Source organism: Cricetulus griseus, unplaced genomic scaffold (genome assembly GCF_003668045.3).
Source record: "Cricetulus griseus strain 17A/GY unplaced genomic scaffold, alternate assembly CriGri-PICRH-1.0 unplaced_scaffold_1, whole genome shotgun sequence".
NCBI lineage: Eukaryota > Metazoa > Chordata > Mammalia > Rodentia > Cricetidae > Cricetulus > Cricetulus griseus.
Window position 1 is genome coordinate 6134128 of NW_023276808.1, and position 24398 is coordinate 6158525.

At 38.6% G+C, this 24398-nt stretch overlaps 1 pseudogene; it reads left to right on the forward strand.

Annotated features, from left to right (window-relative positions):
• Positions 1-1528: 1528 nt before the first annotated feature.
• Positions 1529-24398, forward strand: part of LOC118239771 — a 125667-nt pseudogene continuing 102797 nt past the window's right edge.

Consider the following 24398-nt stretch of genomic DNA (forward strand, 5'->3'; position numbering starts at 1 on the left):
TCCTATAGTTTAATGAACATTATTTATATACCCTCTATAAACAATGTTATCAATAATAATAAAATGAGCAGACACATAATATTCAAAATACAGGGTTCACTTGCAAAATATGCTGTATTTGAAGAGGGTAATGAAGCTGTAATTAACATGCAAGTATGTGAACATAGCCACTAGAAGAAATCTTCAAGACACCTTCATTGAATGATTTCAGGTCATATACAAGAAATCTGAGAGAGCCTGTGAAGTTGATTTTTCACTGAGTGATGGAGCTAAACATATCACAAAGTATTTTCTTTTGAAAAGTATAGAAGCATCCAGTGACTAGCATATGATGCTCTCCTCCATTAATATTTTCCTGCAGTGGAGCACAATGTCATGTCTCCAAAGTTCACCAATTCAGGGTCACAGGTAATACTATAGCCATTATTTTTAACATCATTATTATTTGAAAAACAAGAAACTTAGAAATGAGTACTTGGTTGCAATTCAGACTGGAATAGAAATTTTCCTCAGAGATACCATCAATTATCTTTGTGGATGAAATAGCTAAAAAAAAATTAGAAATTCATTTTGACACTCAAAAACAACATGAGTGAAAACATGAACACAATATGTTTTAACAGAAAAATTTGAATTTTTATCAATATACAAAACTTCTGTAAGCAACAGTCGAAACAATATATAGTGTTTTGTAAGAAAAATTTGCTCTGGCCAACTGGGCAGCAACAGAGGCCTGAACCTCAAAGGACCTGGAATGAAGGGACAAGCTACACAACAAATGGACAGTAAGACAGGATTTCTGATCAACCTGCAAAATTTTATTTTTCTCAGAGACATTATATGGCGTTTGAGGCAGGAAGCTTGGTAGGTCTGGGATTCATCAGGGAAAGGTTGTTGCTTGGTAACCAAACCATAGAATGTTCTTGTGAGTGAGTCCTTGAAGGAAGACAGGGTATAGTAGATTCAATAATCTGCCATTTTATCCTATGTTTCCTATATTTTCGTACATATAACAGTTATCTGTGACCCACCAAATAATCAAACGCCTCCTATGCCCTACATTTGGGAATGTGGGAGTCATGTTCTCCAGATGCTTCCTGCTGTCTGTGGATGAAGGTATCTTTAAGGGGTCCCATGGAAAATTTGAGATTATTTTCAAGATGTGAGAAGACCATCAGTAACTTTAGGTGATATGTTTGGCCTGTCAAGTTCAAGAGGTCTTAGTTGCTCTACCCATATCTATGTCACCCTAAAGCAAATCCATAGCCTCTTGTTTCCTGTTGAAACAATAGGAAAACTGCTTCTCCAAAACATTTTAATTTTCATTTGACGAATATTTTTGACTTTTTTAAAGTTAAGATATTCATATAGTAGACAGACTCCTTTACTTCAACAGTCCCTCTTTCAATTCCATTTATATCTGGACTTAACTAACTGTACACATTTTAGCCTTTTCCTGCCAATGCAAGCATTAGACGGCTCAGCTACAACTGTATCTTCTGCCTGGTCACCCAGCTGGCTATGCCCACTTCTGGGTTCATGAGAACAAAATCTATAACTCACAGCCCACTCAGAGTTCAGTCCCCAAGAACTACATACAGCATCCCTAGAGCTCTACCATTCCCATGATTGTGCTGTGGTAGTCACTTTAACTGAGGTTATCATTGTTACTTAGTGTGCTGGATTTTCAAAGTCTCACCAACAGGCAGAAAGTCACTAAGGAGATATTTTTATTTTTAGCTTTCTATTGTGTTACATGGAAATATGGCCCCATGTTGGGTACCGAGTATTTGCTTAATGTTTTACTCCTTTATCTCTTTAGATTTTACCTTCTTGGGAGGGTACCTCCCAGTCCCAAATTGACATACAGATACATGTGATTACTTATAAATGTCTGGCCTTTACTTGCCCTATTTGTAGCCAATTTTTCTAAAGTTAAATATTACCATCTACCTTTTGCCTTTAGACTTTTTCCTTTCTCCATTTATGTATATCTTACTTTCCGGCCCAATTCACTACTTGCTGTGTTGCTTGATATCTGTCCCTTACCACCCTCCTCGTATTGTATCTTGTTCCTTCCTCCTTGCTTCCAGATTTATCCTTCCATGTATATTTGTCCTGCAACCACAACGTATCACTTTTCCTGCCTCACTATTGGATAATCAGCTTTTTGTCAGATCATCAAGAGTTGTTGACAGGCTAAGAATCTCAGCTTCACAAACCCACAGAATAATCAAAAGCAACATATATTTACTTCACTAACCAAATGCTCCATAGCATAAAACTAACACATCTTAATATAATTTTCTAAGGAATCATACATTTCCAATATGGTCAGTATCATAATTTCAATTGCACATGTGTATGTGATATTTTAGAATGCCATGACCTATAATGATGTACATATCGACTTCACTTGGGAAGAGTGGAGTTTGCTGGATACTTCTCAGAAGAATCTCTACAAAGATGTAATGCTGGAAACCTACAAGAACCTCGCTGATATGGGTAAGACTGTACCTTCATATTTTATACTCTTCTGTGGTTAATGGTATAAATAAACCAGTCATATTTCTAAAGTCCACTGAAGAGACTAACTTAAATTTTACACAGTTTTCAATAATACATATACATTTTTGGTGTTATATTTTAGAATACAGTAAAGAACACCATTCTACTGAAGAAGAATGTAGAAGTTCTAAAAGACATCAAAGGTAATTTTCATCTAAGAGCCGATAGAAATGTGCTTCTGAAGAGTTTGTAATCTGTCCTGGAAGTCTGAAACAGAAACAACAGTGTAATTAAGCACAGTTTAAATTGTATTGATGATTATTAAATTCTCACAAAACCATATACCTCAGCTTCAGGTAGGTAAAATGCATTTGCAAGACATTATTTTAAGAATGAAGTCAAGGAGACAATGCCCTGAGAGAAATGACCACTCTAATCATCACAACATGAAAGCTATGCTATAGAAATATAATAACATTTGTTTCATATTACCTATATTATTAAATGTATACACATGGTTGAGGTGATGAGCATATGTTCAAATTTTCCATTAAGGAAATACTCGTTGGAAAAACAAATGTTACTCAAGTGCTTGCTGTTACTTTTGTAAGTTTAGTGACAGCAGCAATTATAATTATTGTCAAGAGTCAAGGGGCATACATTGCAGGGAAAACTTAATATCTCTAGAACATGTCTATTAGGAAGAGAAAGTCAAACTAAATTAATTTAGGATGCCTCTTCTTTGTAATGTTTATTTTATTAGGTAGGTATATCATGTATTAGTTAGTATACAAGCCATGTCAGCAAAGGGATATGGAGAAGATGATATATCTCTCTCACAGTACATTTAAAAGTCATGGAGTAGTCCCCATGTGAACATACTTGTTGAATTTTATTCAAGTGTACAAGTAATTTGTTTTGCAACTTCACTGATAATACAACAAGAAGCTCACTCTTCACAAAATCCCTATGACTCTAAGACTGTGTAAATACTTCTGTGTGTTCTAGTTCATTAGTAAATGTTCAAAAATGTTTTATGACTCAAAATGTAGGAAATTGAAATATATAATAAGCTTGATAAAGTTCTGAATTTTTGTTATTCTAGTCAGATTGTGAAAAATCTCTAGAAAAAGGACCTGAAAATGAGAACCAAATAATAAAGGGTCATACTTTCACAAGTATCTTCAAAGATGCAAAAAACCCTTACAGAAGGAAAACTTGAGTGTAAACACAGTGATAAGATTGTAAGATCTGATTCTTCTTTGTAATTTAAACAAATTGTGATACTAATTGATACAAGTTTCAAAATAAAAATAGCATTGAATATGGTAAAGCATTTTCATATGCTTATTTTCCTTGCAGGCATGAAAGAAGACAAAGTGGAGAGATGTCTTCTGAATATACACAGTGTGTTAATGCCTTCACATATAACAGTGATCTTCAAAGGCATAAAAGAGAGAAACCTTATGAATGTAACCAATGTTGCAAAGCCTTTTCTTATCACAGTCATCTTCAAATGCATAAAAGATTACATACTGGAGAGAAACCCTACAAATGTACTCAGTGTGATAAAGCCTTCACGAGTCACCGTAATCTTCAAAGCCATAAAAGAACACATACTGGGGAGAAACCCTATGTATGTAATCAGTGTGGGAAAGCTTTTTTCTCGTCACAGCCTCATTCAACTGCATAAAAGAACACATACTGGCGAGAAACCCTATGAATGTAATCAGTGTGGTAAAGCCTTTGCTCATTCCACTGCACTTCGTAGGCACAAAAGGACACATACTGGAGAGAAACCCTATGAATGTAATCAGTGTGGTAAAGCCTTTTCTCAGTACAGTCATCTTCAACGCCATAACAGAACACATACTGGAGAGAAACCCTGTGAATGTAATCAGTGTGGTAAAGCCTTTTCTCAGCACAGTAATCTTCAAAGGCATAAAGGAACACATACTGGAAAGAAACCCTATGAATGTAATCACTGTGGTAAAGCCTTCACTAGTCAAAATAACCTTCAAATCCATAAAAGAATACATACTGGAGAGAAACCCTATGAATGTAATCAGTGTGGTAAAGCCTTTTCTCAGCACATCCATCTTCAAATGCATAAAAGAACACATACGGGAGAGAAACTCTATGAATGTAATCAGTGTGGTAAAGCCTTTGCTCGGAACAGTAGTCTTCAAAGGCATAAAAGCACACATACTAGAAAGTAACACTATGAATGTAATCAGTGTGGAAAGGCTTTTACAAGTCAAACTATTCTTCAAACAAATAAAAGAATTCATGCTGGAGACAAAGCATTTTAATGTAATCAGTATGGGTTTTTCAGGAGTCTTTGAAATCATTACAAATATGATTCGGCAATGAAACTATAAATGCAGTCAGTTTAGTTTTAATTTACACCTTTTACAAGAGTAAAACTTTGTGGAAAATCCATCTGTTAAAGACTTTGCAAGTTATGATCATTTTTCAGTACCAGATAAAGATAATGAGGGCTTCTCATTATCAAGTACTTGGTGGGATCTTTAACCATCACACTTCTAATCAGTTACACAATTGTAATTATTTAGTAGAAGAAAATTGACAGTGTCAGCAATCTGTGCGAGCATTATGATGTCCATTTTTATATTGTTCGTCCAGCACACTTATGGAAAAATGAATTCATAAACTTATGAAGCCTTATGTGTAGTGTAAATGGGCCAGCAAAGAAACACACCCTGACCCAGAAAGCAGATCCAGTGAAAGAAACATAATTTGTCCCTGAAAATGGAGCCTAAGAAACACACCCTGAAACAAGAGCAAAATAGTTAAAAATGGACAGTGAAAGAAACACACTTTGGCCCTAAACCAAAGGTAATGAAACAAACTACCTGTCCAGAAGAGGAAAAATCCAACCAATAACCGAGCTCAAAACTAGAATCCCCAAGAAGGAATCAAGTCAATCTCAAAGGATTTTCAATCTCAGCGATTGAAATTTTTACCAATTGACTTGCTGAAAATTTGACCTGAAAAACCTATATCCCTAAGAAGACATATATAAACCCTCTGCTTGTTCACTTGGCAGCTGGCATTTTCCACACTTGTAGTGGCTGCCATTTTTCAGGATTGCTCCCTCCCAAATAATTCTGTTCAATGAGTTTCACTGAAGAACTGCTTTTGCCAAAGTGGATGTCAAACTCCCTAGTGAAGAGGAGGAGAGATGCAGCATACACCTCTCCTGGGAGTCTCCCTTAGTGGAGCAGAGCAGAAGAAATGTGTTTTCACTGGTGCTGTAGCAGACTGCTACCTTTCTAGAGCAGTTTTCTTCATAGTTGGATGAAGCAGAGAAGTGATAATTTGGGCAACTGCTAAGAAGAAATGGTTATCATTGCTTGGAAACTCCCTAGTGGAGAAGGAGAGAGAAACAATGGACATGTCTGGTGATAACGTCTCTTAGCAGAGTGGAACAAATCTGTTTCAATGGTTCTCTCTGTGAGAGGAGAAGGAGTGTTGTATCCTTCATGGAGAACACCCCACGCTGTAACACAACTTCTTGATTAACCCGACTTCCTGACAGTCAGGATGCCTTTTTTCTAACATGTGTGTGATTCCAGGATACCTTCCCTTCACAGAGGCAAATGTACCATGACATCGGACACTTAGGATAGACTTTTCTTCAGAGCCCTAGGTATCCTGGAAACATTGGCTGCATTGATTCAGGAATAGCATGACTTCCTAACAGTCAGGATACCTTTCTCTTCAGAGCTGCAGATATCCAGGCCATCTTCCCTTCAGAGCTGTAGGTATAGACTGACATATGACAGTTGGGAAACCTCTCCCTCCATACCTGTAACACTTGCACAAAGATTTTATTTTATTTTTTGCAGATTTTTTATTTGAATTAGAAACAAGGTTGCTTTACATAACAATCCCATTTCCCTCTTCCTCCCATCCTCACCTACCACCCCCACAATGAAAACCCTACCTATCACATATCCCTTCTGCTCCCCCTGGACGGTGAGGCCTTCCATAGGGTGTCATCAGAGTCTATTGAATCCTTTGTAATAGTGTCTAGGCCCAACCCTGTGACACTTGAATAAAGATTTTAAATGATGTTTATCACTTTTAGATTCATGCTTATTTTCAAATACGTGGAATATCTTATTTAGTTCTAAAATTTATTGTTTTATATTATTTTCTCTCTTGTTGTGTTATATTTACCACCTTATACAACATTTAATATGTCCTTTGGTTACAGATGGATGAAGGATCTTCATGAAAGGTGCATGTCAGCTAAATCAGGGCTCTACGATTTTGAGTTCTTAATGTTTGGCAAGAAGCAGAGAGTGGGAATTGATTTTGCTGATCACTGCATTTTGGGTTCTATTTGGAAATATTTGAGGTACATGCTAAAGTGTGCTGTATGTGTAGCAATCCATTCAGTGAAGTTTACTTGTTGTCCTTATATTCCTTCTGTGGCTTTTGTTCATTTTGTATATTTACTTTGTGATAGGTATTTTTCTGCTACAATGTATAGATTGTTAACTGCATCATCTTAGTAGTTCAGTTTTTTTTAAATATAGGCAGTGTGTGATCATACTTTTCAAATAAGGATTTGTGTTCTTTGAAGTGGTGGTTTGTTATTCCTGGTTAGGTTCTTCATATATTTCAAATATCCTTCAGTTTTTGTTTTGTAGTATTAAACCTGCCTTGGATGTCAGAAATGATGATGGGTACATTTGAAATCATGATACTCATGTATGTGCCTCCTGAGTACAAGTCCAATTATAGATGATACATTCCCAATATGTGCTGTTTTCTCAACATAGTTTAGCAACGTTATTGTAAACTGCTTAATAGAAGATAATATAAGAAATATTAAATTTCTCATGTGTGTATTCAAAAGAGTTTTTTCTTTTATCTGGTGGAGATATTGGTTCTGGGAATCAAAACCTGACCTTGTGGATGAGCAGCCAGTTTTCTAAATATTAATCTTTCTAGTCCACATGAATATGTGATTAATAGTAATAAGTGTGATTGGGTGATCTAACTTCATCTTTATCTCAGCCCTGATGTCGAAGAATAAATATATGATTGATTGTATCAGAAACTAACTGAGACCTGGTGCTTATTTAATTTTCCAGGTTCACATCTCCAAAAAATGAGGCAAAAGTACAAAATAAGTGATCAACAAAGAAACTGACCATAAAAGTCTTTAAGAAATGGTTGACTAACCAAAGCCACAAGAGTGAATTTCTCTCCCATATGGTAAATAGGCATCAATGTGAGCTCACAAGCTAACATGTGAGATGTACCCCTGCTTGATTTTATACATCCTGTTTGGATAGAACACAAATTTGTAGGCATGAAGTCTGACTTGTCTGAATGGGCTCATATTCTGCTTCCCTGATACCTGCAGAGCCCTCAGTTGTGTGCCAATCTCTTGTCTTCTATCCAAACCAGTTATGACCCAAGGATGTATTAATTACCTTATGTCTTCACCACTGTTCCAAATAGTATCAGGCATGTATCATCTCAATAGTTTTCTGTCCAAAACAGCATGTTCAATTCTGAAAACATAACACACAACAAACAGAAATTGACTCGGCAGACTTTATTCAAACATTTGTACATACTTAATTCAAACATACTTAACAGAAAGAAGAATGGAAAAAAAACTGGGAAAAAGGGGGAAATGGATACAATGTAATTTAAATAAAATGTATAACAATAAATGTTAAATAAAAATGTGTCTAGAGAGTGAGCTTAGAAATTAAGAGCACTGGGTATTGTTGCATTGGAAAGAGGTTATATTACTATGAACACTGGTTCCTCTCCATCTCCTGTAACTTCAGTTCCAAGCAAACTTATTCCCTCTTCCTGCCTCTGCAGTTAATGCACACATCCAAAAATCAGTAAGCACACATATACATGAACAAAAGATTAAAAATAAAATTCTTTCTGCTCACTCATAGAAGCAGATGTGGCCTTCCTCTGAGCGAGCTTGCTCAGAGGAAAAGTACCCATAATCTGAGGAAAAATAGCTCAGAAAAGCTATTCATTTAAGAATATCAGACAGAGTGTGCATAAGTGTTTCCCATTTTTTTAAAAAAATTGAGTTCAATGTGCTTTCATGTATGAGGATTGTGGCACTACATATATTTTAAATGTATCTTTTACAGCATGTATCATAGTCTATTATAATACATTTTGCTTTATGATATATTTATATTTAGATCATAAGGCATAATCTGATAGTTTTGCTCTGTAAATCTCCATGAGCCAAAATGGTTAGATTTACAATCTTCTATCCCTATTTATATTTTACAAAGCATAACCTCAGTCCAAAAATGAGACTTAAGGATGGCAGATGTTATTATTCAGTTGTCTGTACTGGCCTGTCCTTGGGGTTCTGACAGGAACAGCTGCAGCCACTATGAGGACCACTTCTGTATTTTCACTATGGTCTACTTTAAAAGTTCCCTGCCCTGACACCCATAGATATACACTGAATTGAACTCTGGAACTTAGTTGCAGAGAGGGAGGAATGAAGATCAAAGGGGTCTTTGCCAGGCTGGTGAAACCCACAGAAATATCTGGCTTGTACAAAGGGGAGCATATGGACCCCAGAACTGTCTGGCTGGCCATCATGAGACTGATCCAGACCCCTGAACATGAATGTCAGTTAGGAGGCCTCTACATTCTAGGGGCCCCTGGCAGTGGATTAGTATTTTTCCCTGCTGTAAGCAGGGACTTGGAGAGCCCATCACACATGAAGGTATGCACTCTCGGCCTGGACACATGGGGGACTAGGCTCATCCCAGGATGACCTGTTGGACTTTGGGGAGCCCCCACCGAGGTTCCTACCCTGCCTGGGAAGTGGAAGGTGGATAGACAGGGGGGTAGTTGGGGAAAGGAAGAGAAATGGGGGAGGGGAGGGAGAGGGAGAAGGGATTGACATGCTTGTTTCTAATTTGAACTAATAATAAAAGAAGCAAGAAAAAAGTGCCCTCCCGAAATCCCATCCTGCTCTCTGTTTCTCTCTCTACCTGGGTCTGTTCCTCTCTCTCTCTCTCTCTCTGTCTCTGTCTCTGTCTCTCTGTATCTCTGCCCCTCTTTCCTCTCTCCTACTGCTCTGTCCCTGAAGGCTGGACCCTCCCCTCTGTTTTCCCTTATTATGAACCCTTTTCCTAATAATAATAATAAAAAAACCTCTCTTTGAACCCTGACACATGGCATCTTTCTTGTCAGCACTGATTTTCTTAAATTACAATACTTTGTGTGGAATGCAAAATCTTTGCCAAGCTGGCTACTCTTTTAACATTCACCGCCACTAGATACATGCTGTTAATGAAAAGATTTGTGTTTATTAAACATTTAATGTTTTAGAATGTTTGATCAACGAAAAGCCATATTTATTCTAGAAGAGCAGTACCTGCAGCCTTGTAGAAAATGTTTCTAAGACAAACTTTCTTATATTGGATCAGGTAGCCCTCATCCCACTTCATTGCCCCCCTTCCCAGGACAATGTCTTTGTCCTTATGTGGAAGCCCAAAATATCATTCATTAAAAATTCAACCACCAGTGAGTTTTCAACTACAAATTCAGTCATGCAGTCAACTGTCAATTTCAATAACAGGAAAATTATTTGTGTGTGGAGCATGGCTCTACATTTAGACCAGAATAGGAGGAATAGTTTATTGTATATGTTGTAGTGGGAAACAGGGTAGATAAACATCTCCTTGGGTGACCATTATTAAATAGAAATGGATTGTGACAGAAAAACTGATTTTGTAATTTCCCAGCATGTATTGATCCACATAATGTGAGTGAATGTGGGACAGATTTGGGTATTCAATTTTGGAAGGTTAGCTTCAGCCAGTGAAAATTGAATTTCCAACAAGGAAGCTCTCCTTTGTAGATATATTCAATATTGTTTTCCATGGTTATATCCATCAGCCTTAGCTGTGTGTGTTGTGTCACATATCTTATCAGCTAGCCTTGCACATAGTGGCATGGTAAAATAATATATTATTCATGCCATTTCCTCTACCAGGGAATTGTTTTCTCATTTTTGGGGCTTCAAGACAGGGTTTCTCTGTAGCTTTGCACGTTGTCCTGGACCCCACCCTGTGGGCAAGGTTGGCCTCAGACTCACAAACATCCACCTACCTCTCACTCCTCAGTGCTAGGATGAAAGTCATGCAACAGGAACACCTGTCTATCTTCTTCTTCTTCTTCTTCTTCTTCTTCTTCTTCTTCTTCTTCTTCTTCTTCTTCTTCTTCTTCTTCTACTACTACTACTTCTTCTTCTAATTTTATTTATTTAGTATGTATTTGGTTTTCTGCCTACATGCGAGCAGAGGGCACCAGATTTCATTCAAGATTGCCACCATGTGGTTGCTGGGAATTGAACTCAGGACCTCTGGAAAAACAGTCAATGCTCTTAACTGCTGAGCCATCTATACAGTCCTGTTTTCTCCTTCTTAAAGAATATGCATAGACTTGTGCCTTTTAATTATATTTATCTTTTTAAAAACAATTATATCCTATTGCTTCCAGGTCATTAGGAATTTATTTCCTGCTGTCCAGGAATGGAAGAGATTTACTAAGATACAAATTTCCCAGACTAGAGCCCTGTCAACCCCTAGCTTGGAAGTTCAGAGTTGTGATGACCTGTGACACCTAAGTCATTTGATCCCTGCTCATCTAGTAGGGTAGCATGCTCCTCTAATGCATCTATAATGAGCCATATGGGTTACCATAAGCCATGCCATGGTGAGTGAGGTAGCTGAACTGTCAGATCTGCTAGGAGTTGAATGGATCATGAGACAGCCTGATTCAGTCAGTCCATGTGTTCATCTTGGCAGTATGTGTTCACCTGGGCAGTGGCCCTTCTCCTGTAATCCTCTCTTGAGTGTGCATTCACTAGGATCATGGAGGTTTTGTATTCCGGGCTATGAGAGTTGTAGTATTTATAATGTCACTGTCTTGTGTGAACACACAAACATAGCCTTTGTTGTACACTACCAAGACAGATTAGAAAACTCAAGGCCTAGTTTTCAGAAATTCTCAGTTTCATTTCACATTCAGTTTTGTTTGATGAGTTGTACAGATAGTTTACAAGCAGGTATAAAGTAGGAAATGAGGTTCATCCTTCAGAATACATGATTAGAATGCTTTTAACTTTCCTCTCCCACAAGCCAAATTGTCTTAATTCAGAGACTTTTTTTGGTTAACAAATGGAATTTCTGAGCTGCAGAAGTTACTTGGCTGTTCATGCTGTTGGGCAGCTACATAGGCAGGTTCCATATCTTGTGCCATAATCCAATAATAATAATAATCTCTCTCCCCCCATTTTTCACAAATACTGTACACATTCTTCATTGTATATTTGTGTTAAGTACAAAAGTCAAATTGTATGTACTGTATTTTTTTAATCCTATTGAAAATTCTCAGTTTTTCCACAGGGCACATACATGTGGAATCAACTTTTCTATTATAATTTGTTGGGAATTTTGTAACTGGAATATCCTCGTATGGAATTTAGTCTGTAAATATACCCCAAATCATTTTGTTGCTGTTGTTGAAAATAGAGCAATGTAGAGTAAATGGATGTAACTGAAACTGATTTGAAACAATGTACAAATAAATAGAAAGATGACAGCAGTATTATTTAGAAACTCAGCATACATTGTTAACTTCACATAAAAAATATCCTCCTAAACATATAATTTTATTGAGAAACATAGTGAGAGTAAAACTTGCTCAAGAATTTACCAATGAATCTGAATGTAACATGGGATTTTGGAGTGGGATACAAAATAATCTCTGATACCAGTAGGTTGGGATTTCCCGAAGATATCAACTCTAGTTAAAGCCATGTTACTTGGAATACTTGATATATACTTCTACATATTTAATATGGATTCTGATTAGTTTTTACATATTACCTAATTCCAATCAATCCCATTACTACAAAAAGAAAGACAATTTTTTTTGTCTTTTCCAGAAAGTGGTGTCTACAAACATACATGTTTTGCTTTGAATCCTATTCTCAGATGGGGAAACTCAAGTTACACATATTCTCTAGAATGACTGAAGCTGCACTCTTTCAAAAGTGAAGATTTTGACCTGCTGCAGTGGCTCATTTTCCAAAACTGCTTTCAGAAGGACACATAGCTGCACAATGGCCATGAGAAGGATCTGTGAGATGAACATCAAAATGTGATCAGATGGTAAGATTTTATTTTACCCAGTAAAGCCAGCATCTGACCTGGAGTATCATACCATGCTGTGTTTTAATACAGATATTGTGAATTTAATTAATGTCATAGTTGGGTAGACATAGAAAGGTTTCTTTATATAACCCCACTTACTTGACCTGGACCCATTAAGAGTCGCTGCACACACAGAAGGCCCCTGTGCATCAGGTGCCTGGCCTTAATGTAAGGCATGGGAGAGTGCAGTATCCAAGGCATCCATTACATTATCATCATCATCGTCATCATCATCATCATTATTATTAACTTAGCTTTGCAGCAGAGACATTCTTTACATCCCTGACTTACCTAGAACTCTATTCCCAGATAGGTCTTGCCTCACACTCAGAGTTTCACCTTCTTCTGTTGGGATAAAAGACAGGCAGCCACTTTGCCAGCTCACTTTACATTTTTTACCTAAGCAACTTGTCATGGCCAATATTAACGGGTGCCAGAATGGCTAGTGTGTGTAACCCATGCAGAGAGTCCAAGCTATTTATTTTCATTCACAGAGCTTGGTTGTCTGTGAAGCCTCTTTCATGAAACAGCCAGGTCAGGCAAAACTGGTGAACTCCCCTCACCAGCAGAGAACGCTGATCACGAGCCCACCTCTGGAATGCGAGGAGAGAACAGTGTTCGCGAGCTTACCTCCGGAAGTTTGATCACTTCCTGGAGCCAACTGCCATTCCAGTTCTGTGCTTGGCCTGCTGGACGTGTTCACAGGTCTTGGGATGAAATGTCTCTCACAAAGTATATCACTTAACCTCTTCCTACAGCCAGTTGCCATTGGAGGTCAGGCTCCACTGGTGAACTCTTCCTCACCAGCAGAGAACACAGATCGGGAGCGCATCTCTGGAACTTTCATCAATTCTTGAAGCCAACTGTCACTTCAGTTCTCCTTTGGGCCTGCCTCAAGTGTGCACAGGTCTTGGGAAGAAAAGACTCCTTCCTACAAGCACAATTGCTTACCCTATTCCTGACGTCAATTGCCATGGGAAATAGCCTTCAACCCTCTTTGCCTGAGGTAAATAACTTAAGAGAGTTTTCTCTGTTCGACTGCCTCAGAAACTACCTGCCTAGACCAGTGGAGAGAGTCCTACAGGCCTCAGATAGGCTGTTGTGCTTTGACCACACATCATGGTCTTTCAGTCCATAGACTACCATCAGGAACCAAGATTCACAGAGGAGTTTTACAACCCAAACAAAAGCCTGGAGTATTTGACAACCAATAAAGCCCAGAAGGATTTCCCACCTCAACAACAGCTGGCACGATCTCTGCCCAGATTGTGGTACAGAGACTCACATGCGGAACAGGAAGAGGGCAAGGATTGCACGGGGGTAAGATTCCATGACTCTGGACATGCAGACAGCCAGTACTATACTGCAAGCCGTGAAGTATCTACAGACTGTATGGGCACTTCAAGCTCCACAAAGGAGCTGAGACAGGGCCAGAAAGGAAAGGGACCACTCCTTTTGCAGATCCTAGATACCATGAGAAACACAGTGAGCAGTAATCCCAGTCTGTCTTCTTTCCATCCAGTCATCAGAAAAACACCTAGGTCATCTTTTCTGCCAAGAGCAGAAAAGGCTAAAAGACACTTGGATATGTCTGTCCTGTTGGAAGAGAATGTGGACTGCCGCCTTATCTGTAGTGGAGTTGATGCAGGGTCTACAGGACCTAGTCCAAAGGATGCAAAAGCAAAGACAACAGGAACTTATGCAGAACCAACTGGACCATATTCCTCTGATCAAAGTGAACTCGTAAACTCCCCATCCCATCTAATCAAAAGTCCCTGAAAACTACCCAATGTACAGTTTCAAAATCTGTTTCAGGAATGAGGGTAACCTCTGACTCTGTCTTTGGGAGTCAGAGATCCTCCAAATATTTGGAAGACAAACACAGAAGATTCCCCTCTCTAAGAACAGGACCTCATTTCTTTTTCCTGTATTAAAGCAGACCAAAATATTTCCATTAGTCCTGAAAGAAAACTTAGGCAAGCTCACACAGACCAAGCATATCTAAGCAATTTCCATTTGCAAATGTGAGGCTGACCAAAATTTTACACCAGTTAAAACATTAAAAAGTTTGCCATTTCATAAAGAGAATCCCCATTCCTACATGAATATGCAAGTGGTTACTGGCAGGGCTCTAGTACCACCCACAAGTGAGGGAGGAGTTTTGGATGATACCTCACCTTCAGAGAACTCTGTGAATAAATTTTGCTTTACCCATTGTTCTTTTCGCTCCCTGCAGTTCACTCAAGGGCCTACAACATTATCCGTTCCTGTAGACTGGACATACAATCATATGCCCTACCCAGAAGAAGCGGTCACTCATACATCCAGTTACAAAGTGGGGCCTAGGCTTTCCTCATCTAGGAGAAGCAGATTGAAACATGAAACCACAGCACAAGGAAGCCTCAGTGGATCTAAACCAGAACACAATGCCCTAAATTTGCAAAAATATTACCCACGAACTCCCTGTCCTTCCTTAAAAGCTAAGGGAGCCCTAACAACAAACACAATGAATGGGACTCAGATATTATAATGGGGACATATGATTCTCCAGACATTTCTTCTTCCTCAAAAGAGGCCCAGGTTAATTCTAGCTCTACTGGAGGGGCCTTATCATCATCCACAATGGAGGGCAGAGACATGGCTGATGCCTCCCCTACAGCCTTTGAAGTTCAGTCAAGGAACAATAGAAATTTCCATACCTGTAGATTGGACACTCAGACATATGCCCTCTCAGGTGGTAGAGCTGATACATTCTCACTCTATAAAAGAGGACCCTAGTCCATCCTCTTCTATGAAATCCAGAATTCAACACATAACCACTGCACAAGTAAGCCTAAATAGATCACAACATGATGACAATTGCTCAGGCCAGAAATCCAATGACCCACCAACTCCTACCAATGTTTTAATAGCTGAGGAAGGACTAACACCCAATATAAAAGATTAATGGCCTAGAGTTGCAAAAATATGACCCAAAACTGTAAGCCCTGCCTTACAAGATGAGGAGGTCCTAACAAGAAACACTTATTATGAATGGGACACTGATATTTTGGGGACATCTGAGTCTCCAGAAACTACTGCTTCCTCAAAAGAGGTCCAAGTACCTTTCAGATCTACTGGAGAGGCCTTAGCATCATCCACATTTGAAGGAGGAATTCTGGATCATTTCACCCATGCAGATATTGTTGTAGACCGATTTTGCTCTGTTACTGACTCTTTTCAGCCTTTGCAGTTCAATCAAGAAACAACAACACAGTTCATACCTGTAGAGTGGATATTCAAAAATATGCACTCTCAGAACGAAGAGCTGACACATTATCACTCTATAAAAGAGTACCCTAGGCAAGGCTCTTCTATGAAATCCAGAATTCAACAAGCAGCCACTGCACAAGGAAGCCTGAATAGTTCAGACACTGATGACATTTGTGCAGGCCAGAAATCCTACGACCAACAACTTCCCAAAAATTCCTTAAGAGTTGAGGGAGTCCTAACATCCAACATGAAAGATGAATGGGACTTTGACATTGTTCTTGGTACAGATGGATCTCTGGACCTTCCAATATTGTCAGAACAGACACAGATTGCTTCCATCTCTATTGATGGGGCCAAAACAGAGTACACAAGTGAGGGAATTCTGGGTAATCCATCAAATTCTGAGGTGTCTCAGGAACCATTTTGCTCTGTCTATGGATCTTTTCTGCCCTTTCAGACCACTCAAGGGCCTATAACATTATCTATTCCTGGAGATTGGACATACACATATATGCCCTTCCCAGAGGAAGAGATCACACATTCTCCCTTATACAAATTGGGACCTAGATGCTCCACCTCTAGGAGAAGCAGATTAAAACAGGAAACCACAGTAGAAAGAAGAGTCAGCAGATAATTTCGAGATCACAATGGCATTGCACAGCAATCCTATGACCCACAAAATCCATGCAATATCTTTAGAGCTGGGGGAGGCCTAAAACTGTGCATACCTGATTAATGGTTAATTGGTATTACCATGGGGCCATCAGAGTGTCCATACTTTCCTTCATCCTCAGAAGAGGCCCAAGATATTTCCAGCTCTCCTAGAGGGGCCTTAACAACATTTACAAGTGAGAGAGGAGGTCTGGTTGAGGACTCCCCTGGAGAAGGTTCACGGAAACTATTTTGCTCTTTCCCTGATTCTTCTCAGCCTTTGAACTTCACACAATGGCCTACACAACTGTCCATTCCTGTAGATTGGAAAGTGACACATAGTTACTCTCAGGTACAAGAGTTGACAACTTCTTCTTTCAAAAAGTACCCCATGCCACCCTCTTCTATGAAAAGCAGTGTTCAACGAAAGACGAAGCACAAAGACTCAATAGATCACATCCTGATGCCAATTCTTTAGAGCATAATTCCAATGAGCCAACACTTTCCACTTCCTCTTTAACAGGAGAGAAAGGCCTGCCATCCAACATAAAAGATGAATGGCACTTTGACATTGTTCTTGGTACATCTGGGTCTCTAATCCTTGATTCTCAGAAAAGGAACAGGTTACTTCCATCTCTACTGGAGAAGCCCAAACAGAGTCCAAATGTGTTGTAGGTTATTTGGATGATTCCACATCTTCACAGGGATATCTGGATTCATATTGCCTTGGCCATGGTTATTTTGGGCCCTTACATTTCACTCAAGGGCCTGTAACACTATCCATTCCAACAGATTGGACATACACACATATGCTCTATCCTAATGAAGATATCACTCACTCTCCCTCTTACAAAGAGGGGTCCAGGATTTCCTACTCTAGGACAAGGAGATGGAAGCATGAAACTACACCATGAGGAAGTTTCAATAGATCAAAACCAGATCAAAATGGCCTAGAATTGCAAAAATACAACAGACTCCTTGAACTGCTTTAAGAGCTGAGGGTTTTATAATACCAAGCAATTCTTATAAATGGGTCACTGATATTATAGTGGGGACATCTGATTCTCCAGATATTCCTCAATCCTCTGAAGAGGCACAGGTTTCTTCCAGCTCTAGTAGAGTAGCCTTATCATCATCCACAATTGAGGGAGATGTTCTGGATGATGCCTCTCCTTCAGTTGGTGATCTAGACCAATTTTTCTCTGTGCTGACCTGTACAGCCTGTGCCCTTAAGTCCAGGACAAAGAACACAGTACATATAGGTGGATTGGATTTTCACACATATGCCCTCTCAGGTGGAACAGCTGAAAACTTCTCCCTCTATAACAGATGACCCCAGGCCATCCTCTTTTATGAGAACCAAAATTCAACAGGCAGCCCATGCACAAAGAAGCATGAATAGATCACATTCTGATGACAATGACTCAGGCCAGAAATCCGATGACACATAACCTCCCACCAATGCCTTAACAGCTGTGGGAGGCCTAATATTCAACACAAGAGATAAATGGTCCTTTGACATCATTTTTGGAACATCTGTGTCTCTAGACTTTCCTATATTCTCAGCAGAGTCACAGGATACTGAGGAGCACAACAAAGTCCATAATGGAGGGAGTTCTGAATGATCCCTCACATTCAGAGGGATCTGTGGCATCATCTTGTTCTGGCTGTGGAAATTTTCTTCACCTTAAGTTCACTCAAGGGTCTATAACACTATCCTTTCATGTAGACTGAACACACACACACACACACTCCACACAGGAAGAGATCACTGATACTCCGTATTAAAAATGGGTTCCAGGCATTCCTCCCCTAAGAGAAACAGATAGAAACCAGAAACCACCATAGAAGGAAGCCTCAGTAGATCACATCAAGATCACAATGGCATTGCACAGTAATCCTATGACCCACAAACTCCTTTCAATGCCTTAAGACTGAGGGAGGCCTAAAACCTAGCATTGGCATTACCGTGGGGACAGACATTTAGACAACCTCAGAAGAGGCTCAGATTATTTCTTAGTCTACCTGACAAGCTATAACATTATCCACGAGTGAGGGAGAAATACTTGCTTATCGCTCCCCTACAGAGGCCTCATTGAACCTATTTTGCAATGTCCCCGATTCTTCTTAGCATTTTCAATTCACTCAAGGAACTATAACACTGTACATTCCTGTAGACTGGATGCTCATACATATGCCCCCCACATATAATAGATAATACATTTGCCATCTTACAAAAGTGGCCCAATGTTGACATCTTCTATAAGAAGCAAACGTATATTACAAACTACAACATGAGTAAGCCTCAATGGATCAGAACAGGTTTACCATGGCCTGTACCAGAAAATCATTGACCCACAAACTCCTTCCCCTTCCTTAAAAGCTGAGAGAACACTAACATTTAACACATCTGATGGATGGGACTTTGTCATTCATCTTGTGTTTTCCTTTTCTGAGTTCTTCACTTCACCTTCAATACTGTCACAGGTTTACTCCAACAGTGTAGGAGAGGTCCTAGCAGGTACCACAAGTGACAGAGGTGTTCGTGATGATGCCTCTCCTTGGAAGGTGATGTGAAAACCTTTTGCTCTACCAGGAGTTCTTTTGGCATTTGTAGTTTACTCAATGTTCTTTATTTATGTCCATGCCTACAGACCAGAATTTCACACAGGTGTTATTCCAGGTAGAATAGCTCACCTATTCTCCATCTTACAATGGTTTCTTCATCTGTTCCTCTATTAGGAGAAGGAAATGGAAACAGAAAAAACAGTGCAAAAGGAAACCTTAGTGGATCACATACTGATTAAAATGGCTTAGGCTAGAAAACCTATGGCTCACAAATTCCCAGCTCAGTTGTAATACCTGATGAAATCATCACAACAAACATATTTCATGAAAGGGACTTAACTTCACTCCAGGTACATCTGGGTCCCTAGACAATCCATCATCCTCATATCAAGGACAAGTAACTTTCATCTACACTAAAGACATCTTGCCAACTTCTACATGTGTTATATGAGTTCTAGATTGTCCCACACATACATGCTGGATTGGGGACCACTTTTCCTGTCCCTGATTCTTTGGGGCCTTTGAAGTTCACACAGGGACCTTTAAAACTGTCCATACTGGCATGCTGTATCTTTCAACGTCCCCCTTCCTATGAATATGCTACTTTCCAGTCTACTTCTAGGACTCTGGAAACAATGCATTACAAACTAATGAGAAGAGATGCAAACAGGTAGAACCTCAGCAAGGGAGCATAGCAAATTTTCCCTCAGAACAATCAGACCTAACAGAACTAGAATGCTTCAGACCAATTCACATTCCCCAAATGGGCCAGATATGCCCCTTTTCAAGATGATAGCCAAACAGTATGTTCATGACTCAATAAGCTATGTGACATATATGTTTAAAACTAATGGCCTAAGAAGTGCACAGATACATATTTCCATTTATATTTATTATGTATTTATTAGCCCTCATAAGGAGATACCTCAGGTCTTCAATCATAGCAAATGTTCTCATAAGTAAACATAAGCAACTACCAGGACACAATCTAAACTTCTGATTACCACAGAAGTTTACTGAGAAATGCACACTGTGAACCAAGGGCTTCGGACTTTCCTTAGTAGATCAAGATGCAATGTGACATACATACTTGATTCAGGAGTTCTTGGACATTCTCTAGTCTCCAAAATAGGTTTCAGACAAAATAGTGTTGGGATTTAGATGTTTGCATTATTCACAGGAGACAAAAGTTTCCTAAACATTAATTAAGGGAACCTGAGATCTATCCATTCAAGAGAAGCTAGGTGAGATAGTTAAATTTCATATCAGAGGATTTAAAACTTCATATTAAGTAGAACAAAGGTTTGTATGTTCCCATCCAAACAAGTATTCCTAGAATATATATTTATTCTCAACTGGGACTAAGAAATTCCTGCTCTAATCAGAGGAGGTTAGAGGTACACCTGAGTGCATGTCTGTAAAACCATGGCTTGTCCCTGGTTGGAACAAGAAGAAATGAAGTACTACCCTCAAGGTTCTGAATCTTTTTCTTTCTGTGAAAAGAGGGATGAAAGTAAGACCTAGACTTAAACTCATCAAAACTAACCTACCAAACCTACTTGGAAAATTCTCATATGTGGAAATTAATTTAATTCTGCTAACCACATGAGCGTAACATCAGATTTTCAGGAGTGAACTAAGTGTGGCATGCAGTACTCCATATTCAATGGGGAGAATATAGACATTAATTATCTCGACTATATTGTGAGAGATAATATCCTATGAAGAAGTAAGATACAGAGCATAACATGTGTATACAAAGTGTTTCTACAATATTAAATGGTGAATAAGTAAACCCTATCACTAAAAAAATGATTTAGCGTTTTATTTGCATTCATGCTAATCCTCATTCTATATTGTTTACAAGGAAAACTAACAGTGATTGAGACCTTCTCCCTCTGTGCTTGGTATCCCTTACGTATACCCTTTTCCAAGTTGTTTATAAGTCTGAGAATGTAGGCCCGGGAATTTACATCCAAACTCTGAGAAAAATGTGAAGATTTTGCTCATGCCTTCAGTGGAGTTGCCAGAGACAGACGTTTTCTATACTTTAAAGAAGAATTCAAATATGACAAGAATTTTCCTGGATCGTGCTCTTCCTTAAAAGGTAAATTATGCCATTCACCCTTGCAACAGCACCATTGGAGATACTCTGCCCTTCCAAATTTTTCGTGCCTTTTTTTTAACCTATGAAAGACAGGAGTTAGAACTTCTCCGATTGACTCAAGGAGCTCTCATATTTCCCTTTTCTGAGCATGGGCACATTGATTTGCCTACTTACTGAGAAACATTGTTCACTATAGTGGCAGGTTATAGAGAACAAAGAGAGCAAGAAGAGCCTGGAATCTATCTACTTCCTTCAATTCAATCTGTAAAAACTGTGTTCTCACCATTGCAGCCCAGATCTGTTAGATAGACTGAATACAAATGTAACTACGCAATTTATCTGGAAACAGAAGCACAAAATTTTCACGAATCCTAAGAGTATTGACATATCTCTTGCAGATCCCACTCTAGATATGAACATACCAAATCACAGTGAAAATCTGGAATCTGAGGAGTATATTCTAGGGTATACTGGACTTAATTTTACAAGGTACGCAAATGTCTGCTGAAAATGTATCAGAATTTCCATATGCGGCTAAGGGCATATAATTCTCACTTTTTTGAAAGAGTGTGTGTGATGCACAGGGTTCAACTCCTCAGAAATCCTATGTACATATATTCTTCATTTTCCCACCTGTAACAAAGTGAGCATCAAACATTTCTTCCAAGGTCAAAGAGTGCACAGGCCCCTAGCTATAAAAGTGTTTCTTGGTTACTACGTAACTATAGAATTCCAGCTCTAATAAGCTAGAATATAAAAAGCTCACATTGAGGAAATGTGATAAGTGATCCTTTTGATAATTTTGGCTCACACTTGAGAACTGATGTTCCATTATAAAAGAATCTTTGAATCTGACATTGATTTCCAGGAAAATCCTAGTATGAATAATACAGACAGAGACTTTTTCTGAGGGATTATGGGATACCCCCTGGCTAATGTACTATGCACAACATGTTCTCTAACTAAGTAGTGGTCCTTTGGGCCTTTGTTTTATGATTCATGTAGTCTGATATTTAAAGTTAGAGATGTTGATCTATGAGAGACTTCCTCTCTGAATAATGTCTAGCCTAGTTATACCAGAACCTACTATTTGCAAACAAAGTCAAGAATTCATGTCATCTATCTTTTAGCCAGTCATCGGAAATGAGAATTCTGCCATTAATACATACATCTAAAAGGCTGACTGAAAATAGATGAAGCAAACTTCTCAGCCTTCATCATTCATGGTGTTACAAATAGCATTTGAATGCTAGCTGGTCTTCCCCAGATTCAAGACAACATATGGAAATTCTAACATCTGAAGAAGGGTTTCAAAACCTGGTTATATATGTTGGGATATTCTTCAACTGCTAATCCCTTTTAAGTCAGAGAAGTATGATTTATGCACCCAATGACCAAGGGGATTCTGACATTCACTTTTGTTTAAGAGGGTCGCACAGTTATTCTTTCATAGAAGGTGTCTAGTACTCCCATTCTTCCATTATTACTCCTCACCTTTTCATTTCTAGATAAGGCATAAGACATAGTTCTTAGACAAAAGACTTCTTTTGACTTTTGTCCTTTATACCAAGGGGATTTAAACTTTTATTTTTCTCTTCCATGGCACTCACATTTGTCCATTTGTACAATTTGGTAAAAATCATTTTACTACTCAGTAACAGGGACTAAAGTGAAGGGGGCCTTATGCTTCTTCCTCTGTGGAAAAAAAATGGGTACTTCAAGACAACAGGATAGATTAGAAAGCTTATAATGCATCTCTTGCAAATCAGTCTGTTCCAGGTATTCTATCTTATCTAAGGTGGTTTGGGACAAAATTATCTGGTAATTGAAAACTCCAAAATGTTTTCTATTGGCATGTGAGTGTCTCAAGCAATCATGTTTTGAAAGACACTTCAGAGTTACCCCTCTGAATTCTAGTTGACCTTTCTGAATATGGTCACTTGTCATTGCACATGAAAGCCTCCCCAGCTGAACAAATCAGAAACTTCAACACCTGTAAGAGATGGGACCACACTACATCCATGTATATATAGCAGAGAATAAAATATAGACATGGATTCATCTGCCTAGAACCTAGTAAATATAATTGAAAATTTGTTATCAATTGTAGAGACGAAGAAAGTCTTGTGGAAGCATGCCCAGAAGACCAATCGTACTTCAGGAAAAAAATTCTGAATTCTTTCTGGACTCAAAGTTTTGACTCATGGTATGCATCTCTGTTTCTAGGGGGCATAATGGGAAGCTAATGAGGCAGAGCCCAGATATTCTCCCACTAACAAATGTAACCTAGGGTTTTCAACACTGCAAAGGGTGAATTGGATTTCTACATACTGAAATAATGTGTATAATGTTTTTCCTCCTCTTAATAAGTAGATTCAGAAATATTCCCTTACCTGGGATGGTTTCAGAAGTTTCCACTCTGCCAAAGGAGATACAGAACACACTTAACAAAAGTGTCACTATATATTCCTCTTTGAAAATAAGCAATCTTCTGTGTATATGTGAGTCAGTGAGAAGCTCAGTCCTTTTCTTCTATTACAATCTTGCATTAGAAGTTAAATATCTCTACAAGGTACAATTAAATTAGTAAATTTGCCCATCTGCAACTCAGAGATTTTCTTAATGCCAAAGATGATATTAAACATGCTTCTTGCCTAATATGACATTGCATTACCTTCCCATTTGATATTATATATCCATGGTGAATCTCCATGCATAAGATCTAAATACACAGCTTTAATCTCCACTCTCACTACTAAGGTGTTTTGGAAAGACACAGTTATTAACAACTGAAATGCTTGCTTATACTGATGTGACATTCAAAGACCCTGGTTGTCATATTGGATCCAGTAGAAAATAATCTAAACACGCTTTGTTCTACGCCATGTAGCTTAGGTTAAACCTGGAAAGTCCACAGAGAAAGCAATTTTTGTTTTTCCTCTTTGATAAATGGTAAGAGCATGTCAAGGTTAATATGGGATCTGTAAGGATAAGAACCTTACAAATTGGAATTAAAATTTGGAACAACAGATGTAGAGATAATGTGT